Source organism: Marmota monax, unplaced genomic scaffold, assembly GCF_021218885.2.
Source record: "Marmota monax isolate L192 unplaced genomic scaffold, Marmota_monax_Labrador192_F-V1.1 WCK01_AAM20220418_F8-fsc00151, whole genome shotgun sequence".
Taxonomy (NCBI): domain Eukaryota; kingdom Metazoa; phylum Chordata; class Mammalia; order Rodentia; family Sciuridae; genus Marmota; species Marmota monax.
The window spans coordinates 1,673,828-1,680,445 of record NW_026694226.1 but is presented as its reverse complement, the minus strand read 5'-3'; the positions used below and the strand labels follow the sequence as shown (position 1 = coordinate 1,680,445).

Sequence of the window (6,618 nt, the reverse complement as noted above, 5' to 3'; positions counted from 1 at the left end):
GGATAAGGGTGGATGTTTGGGCACCCTCAATAAGGAGGCCTTCCACCAATGGAAGACTAAAGAGACTTCCAGTAGGCCTTTATGCAGGGTCTAAGGGCTCAGGACACCCTTGGAAACCACTGAGTTGCATTAGGAAGATGACAGCTGGATTCACCAGGAAAGGCTCTGAAATGGCAGGCCTAGGGGCCCGGAAGCATAGGAAACTTAGGAAGGAGGAGCCCTGGATGGGGCAGCCATAGCAAAAGGGAAGAGAGGAAAGGAAAGAGAGAATGCAGGTGGCATGGAATAAAGTGGGACCTGAACTAAATTATAAATTTTGACGGCTATATCCTTTTTGAGAGGGACCTGGAAGGCTGCCAATTTTGATTTCATTTTTTGGACAGACCTTTATGTTACTTCTTGTATCTATTACCTAATCATCAGAGAGTTAATGTCTTCTCATAGAAACAGCTCTTGACAGAACCAGGAGACAGATGCAGGTGGGGGTGGAGGTACCACCTGCTAGCGGTGGGCTGGGGTAGAGACAGATAAGCTAGTGGAGAAAAAGAAAGTATTTCCTAATCTCCTGTCCTGGGACCTAGTATGGAGGGCAGTGTAGGGCTCAAGGAGGGAATATGTCTATCTTACTCACATTGCACTCCCAGTGCCCAGCTCAGCCCCAGGCACACACTAAATAACTGAATCACTGAATGAGTGAATTCGGCATCTATCTGAATGGCCAGAATGCTATCCCCTACAATCCCAATTTTTCTTTAGGATTTTAAGAATAACCAAAAATGTGAGCTTCCCTCTCCAGGAAGGGTCTTCTTACTGCTCCTGTGAGAGGGCACTGAGGCACTGTTTCTGAAATGAACTCAGCCTAAAGATCCTCCATTGGACAGGGAAAGGGGGGATGGGAGGAGGGCTGCCATGACCTTCCTAGGAGCAGCTGGCTGTGTGGGATGCAGAGAGTGGGCTGGGACAGAGGCTGATGGCAGAGGTCATGGTGAGATGATGCATTAGCAACTTGGTTAATTGCATCATGTTTTCCCTCCACGTGACAGCCCTGGGTTTATGCCTCATCCCCAGCAGAGGACCGACCGTGGAGGAAATTCAAATGGAATTTAAACGTTATCTCTGACAAGCTTTAACCCCTTGAATTGGTTACTCTGAGAATCTATGGGTTTCTTTCCTGGGATACTTTCAGAGCAGACACTGTGGTTTACTGGAAGGACAAGGTGCTGAGAGAGAGACCCCTTGTCTCTCCTTCCAGCTTTCTCCATTGAGAAAGCCCCTCGGATTTCTCAGTGTCTTTTTGGAAGATACCTTTTGGATATTGTTTTGGAAGATATTGCTAATCCTCTCCCCCCATAAGCATATTCAACAACAGGGCTATGACTGAGATGACCTTTCAGTCCCTGTACCCCAGCAGGATCTGAGCATTTTCTTTTCCTTCAGGAGCTGTCAGTCTTAACTTTATGGTGCTTTTCCCAGGGAACCCACCCTGCCTTTAATGTCGGAAAAATCTGTGGTAGTTCTCAGGGCCTCCCAATCAACATTCTCTCTTGACTCTGCCTGAAAAGGCCACATCAGTTCCTTTCATGAAAGCTGCGTCCTCTGGCTAAATACATCTAGCTCTCAGATGTAGAAATGGCTGATTTTCATCATGCCCTTTCCCAACCAAATTATTTCTTGAACTGCTCTCCCCTCCTGCTGGGTGCCCCAGCTCTCCTTTCTCTCTGAGAAGTTGGGGGAAGCCTCAAGTCCCCTCGGCATACTTTCACCTGAGGGGGGCAAGCGGGGCTGGTCGCGGGCCCCTGGCGGGCAGCTACGCCCAGGGCTTTGTGCGTCCTCAGCGGCCGCACACCGCGGGGTCGCGTTGGGGACCTCCTGCCGCAAGGCTGTTTGGGGACCAAACTCTTCTGCGCGCCAAGGCCGCCGCCTCACGGCGTCCGAGGCCCCAGGGAAGAGCCGCGGGAGTGCGCCCCGTGCCGGCGGCTTTGTGCCGAGCGCGCCGGAGCCGCGCCGCCCCTGCCGCCGAGCCCAGCCCAGCCCGCGCCCGGGCCCCTCGGGGAAGGGCTCGGAGGCGTCGGGGGCGGGGGCCGGGAGGAGGGAGCGTTCCTGCAAATCACATGATTTTCCCGCTTATATAAATCACAGCTTGTTTTTCTCCACTGGCTGCAGACTTAAAGGTGCAGTGTCTTCTTTCTCTCTCAAGGGCAGGGCTTCCCTTGGGTGCTTTAGACTGCCTTGGAGTTGGGTTGGAGTGGTTTCACCAACGATCAAGTAAGGGTTCAGGGGTTAAACACAGCCCCTCCCTCATACTTAGGGATGTTTCCCTGGGTTAGGCAATCCAGAGAAAGGAAAGGAAACACCATCACCAAATCAACAACCAGAGCCGGCTCCAGGCTGCGTGGATCATCAACCTTTCTGAACGACAATAACCCCTTAGAGCCACTGAAACCCTGGATGCCTGCATTTGGACCCCGAACTGGGAGAGTAACATGAAATTGGCCTGTGGGAGATTAGTGATGGCCAAGTCAGGTCTCCAAGGCCAGTGCTTACTCTTCTGGCCAGCCTGGCTGTTTGAGGCCAACATATGTGGGAAGAGAAGCAAAATCAAAATATGTATATATCCAACACTTACTAGGTACTGTAGGGAGAAACAGACTCATTAGAGAGACTTCACCTGCAAGTGGTTTATGCTGTTGGGGTGATGAGAAATATACATAGAGATAGAGAAAGAGACATGAGATATGGAGATAAAATAGCCCTAGTCAGTTTCAATGCCTGTTCCGGGCTAAACAGTAGAGAGTTGCAAGACAGTGCATAATTACTGGGCTGATGAACAGTGCAGATAATGAATCCTGCAGGCTTTGGGGGGAGGGCTCTGGAGGCCTTGACTGCAGGTGGGCAGTTGAAAGGAGGGGACAGGCTCCTGGGGAAACAGGGTGCCATAGTGGGAAGGGGAGGAAAAGACTGGTGTCAGGGAAGTGCATGTGGTGAGCAATCGTTTTTTGCCATACTGGGGAATTGGGAGGTGGAGGCTGAGGCTAGAAAGCCATGGGAGGCCAGACACAGGCTTCTTAAGTGCAGGCTGAGTGTGAACTTGATCTCATGAAGGCAGCAAGGGGTCCAGCAAAGTGGGAGGGCAGGCAGGTCAATGTTGTGATGAAGATGGTGTCTTAAGGACAACCAATCTGGCAGCTATGAACAGGGTAAATGGGAAGCACAGAGGGAAATCAGTTGGAGGCTTCTGCAAGGAACCAGGCAGGCATCAGGTCACAGTGCTGGGTGTTGAGAAAAAGTAGAAACCAATAGTGAGAGGTAACAGATGTTTTGAAGAAAGGATTGAGATGACGGGATGATTGTGTATATGGGAAGGGGAGAAATCACGAAAAGTGATGCTGATTTTGGGACCTGGGAGGCAGGGAGAAGGGACAATCCCTGAGAGAAGGGGCAAGGGAGTGGGGAGGCCAGACAAGCCTTTTAGAGATTATATTTGCAAAGACTGTGAGATCTCAATGGGGAAGCTTCCAGGAGGCTGGAAGCCAGGGAAGAGAATCTGTAGAGAGGAAAGAAGCCAAGGGATGAACAAGATGCCGTGCATCTTGAAGCTAACAGAAAGAGAGTGATGAGGCCAGGGAACACCCTGGGATTAGGAGCAGGAGCCCCAATGCAAGGCTGTGGAGGCCATGTGCGTGCTCTGGTGGCAGCTCAGACAGTCAAGGATCTCTGCCTGACCTTGGCCAGGTTGTTTATTCTCTCTGAATCTTGGTGTTTTCATCCATAGAATGGGGGTTAACAAAACCTGCATCACATTCTGTGAGGACCAAATGAAATGTCTGTAGGATTTTGCAAGCCACAGAGTGCTGGTACCTTGTAGCAGGGCTTGATACTTTATCTTCTCTACCTTGAGGTTCCCTCCTCACCCTCTATTCTTTTAGTGACAGGCACTGGAACTCAGGCTCCCTCCCTCCCTCCCTCCCTTCCTTCCTTCCTTCCTTCCTTCTTCCCTTCTTTCCTCCCTCCCTCCCTCTGCCTCTTTCTTTTTTTCTTATTTTTGTACCAGGGATTGAACTCAGGGACACTTAACCACTGAGTCACATCCCCAGCCCTTTTTTTTTATTTTTTATTTTGAGACAGGGTCTCATTAAGTTGCTTAGAGCTGTGCTAAATTGCTGAGACTGGCTTTGAACTTGTGATCCTCCTGCCTCAGCCTCCTGAGCCTCTGGGATTACAGGTGTGTGCCTCCACTCCTGGCTTTTTTCTCTCTTTTAAAACTGGGACTGCGCTGTTGCTTTTCTTCTTGCCCTTCCTTCTCCTCTTTGTCACTTTCTCCTTTTTCTTTTTCTAGAAGAAACACAGTGCTGTTTGCATGACTAATTATTTGAACTGAAAATACCCTCGTTTATAAAGGAAGGAAATAATAAATTTGATTCCTGAGGGCCTCTTAGTTGAAGATGGCTATTACCTCATTTGATCTTTCCAGCCCTGCATGATTCTGGAGGGCAGGGTGTTTTTTTTTTTTTTTTTAATCAGGTGTTTTTTTTTTCTTTCTCTCTCTCTCTCTCTTTTAATTCACAGCCAAAGAAATGAAAGAACAGATGTCAAAAGTTTTATTATTCTGTTTGAGAACCACATATTCACCAGTACTCTATAGTTCAAAGATTTCCAAACTTTTCTTTGTAGCCCTTTGCTTTTGGAAACAAATTTACTCAATAGTCAAATACAAAAGATATAAGCAACACATTTCTGGTTTCAGTGGGATCGGGAGGTTCTGGGTTGCAATCACTGGGCTCTGCTCCCGCTCTGGTGTTCTGACTATGCTGAAAAATGGGAGCTTGATTCTGGGGTAACTTAGCACCAAGAGCCTCTGTCCCTACACTCAGCTTCATATTCTCTGTCTCTCTTTTTTTCAGTCATAAACTTCCTGACTATGTGGGCCTGGGCCCAAGAAGGCTTCATAGACCCCTGGGTGTACCCACGGTGTGAGCCAAGTGTTTACTCTGGCCTTGATGCCAGCGGCTCTGCCCTCCCAGGTTTCAGCAGTGTGGAGCATGAAGCTGATGAGCAGGGCCAACATGGGCAAGGTGGAAGCCAGAGTGTGCTGTCTCTGGTCAGACAAGATGAACCACAGGCCTGATATTACTGTGGGGTCCAGGAGCCACTCCCACTGGGCCATGCCAGCCCACTCTGTGAATGGCTTTGAGTCTTAATTTCCTCTTTGAATAGGTTTTCTAAAAAATAAGCTTTTTAGTTGTAGAAAGTTTATGGTTTTTAGAATGATGATTTGAAATAAAGCAAATATTGGTAAAATGCTTTGTGGTGTTCTCATATATGTTGACATGAATGTAAGACATTTATGGCAGTGGAATTAAGTGAAAGTATATGTATATTAATTTTGATGGGGGCACTTCTGGGAATTGAATTCAGGGTCTCATGCATGTTAGGCACACGTGAAGCAGCACTGAGTTGCTTCCCTCAGCAGTTTGCTTATTTATTTATTCACTTATTTATGGAATAGGGTCTTACTATGTTGCCCAGGCTACCTGAACTCCCGTGATCCTTCTGCTTCAGCCTCCTAAGTAGCTGGGACTTCAGCTGTGTACCACTGAATCTGGCATATATATGTACATTACTTTTCTCTCTCTCTCTCTTTTTTTTTTTTTGGTGGTACTGGAAATCTAACCTAGGGCTACACACATGCCAGGCAAGCACTCTATATCACTGAGCTACATCCCCAACCTTTATTTTATTTTTTTAAACAGTCAGAATTTTTTAATACTTATTTATTAGTTTTCGGCGGACACAACATCTTTGTTTGTGGTGCTGAGGATCGAACCCGGGCCGCAGGCATGCCAGGCGAGCGCGCTACGGCTTGAGCCACATCCCAGCCCCCCTTTATTTTATTTTGAGACAACAGAGTCACTCAGTTGCCCATATTGGCCTGGCATTTGCAATGCTTCTGCCTCAGCCTAACCAGTCATTGGAATTACATACATGCGTGTGCTACTGCACCTGGCCTGTACATTAAATTAAAATGTTATTCCACCCTATTTAAGACATACAAAAAAAAGATTAAAGACTAAAAACTTGAAAACAATAACAACAACAATAACACACTGTCAACACAAGTAAATGCTCCTCTGACAGCCTGATGGCCATCTCCTTCTGTCCACTCCCAGGATGCTAGGATCCTGAATTTGCTAATATCTATCCCAAGCAATGCTTTGAATGTGTTTATCATATGAGTTCTTTGGGAACTTGCATCTTCTCCTCAATATTATATTTCTGAGATTCTTTTCCATGTTGATAACTTTCTTTTCTTTTTGCAGTACTGGGGATTGAACCCACGGCCTTTTGCATGCTAGGAAGTGCTATACCCAATCCCCATGTTGGTAGCTTTTTGGACATATTTTTACTACTGTATAGCTTCAAGTTACCACCAAAAGACGTTTGAAGAGCTTCGAGATTACCACAACTTGTGTATCTATTTTCTAGTTAATGGACATTAAAGTTGTACCAGTTTTTCTGTTACAAACAACATGACTGTGAACATTCTTTTTTTTTTTTTTTTTTGACTGGCCTGAGAATTGAACCTAAGGTCTTTCACATGCTAGGTAATTGCTTATTTAT

At 47.0% G+C, this 6,618-nt stretch overlaps 1 long non-coding RNA gene across 1 annotated transcript; it reads left to right on the top strand.

The window, feature by feature from the left end:
* Positions 1–4,054: 4,054 nt before the first annotated feature.
* On the top strand, positions 4,055–5,301 carry LOC131425022 (uncharacterized). The gene is made up of 2 exons (XR_009228804.1): positions 4,055–4,222; positions 4,902–5,301. It is a non-coding gene; the product is annotated as an uncharacterized LOC131425022 (long non-coding RNA).
* Positions 5,302–6,618: the final 1,317 nt, after the last annotated feature.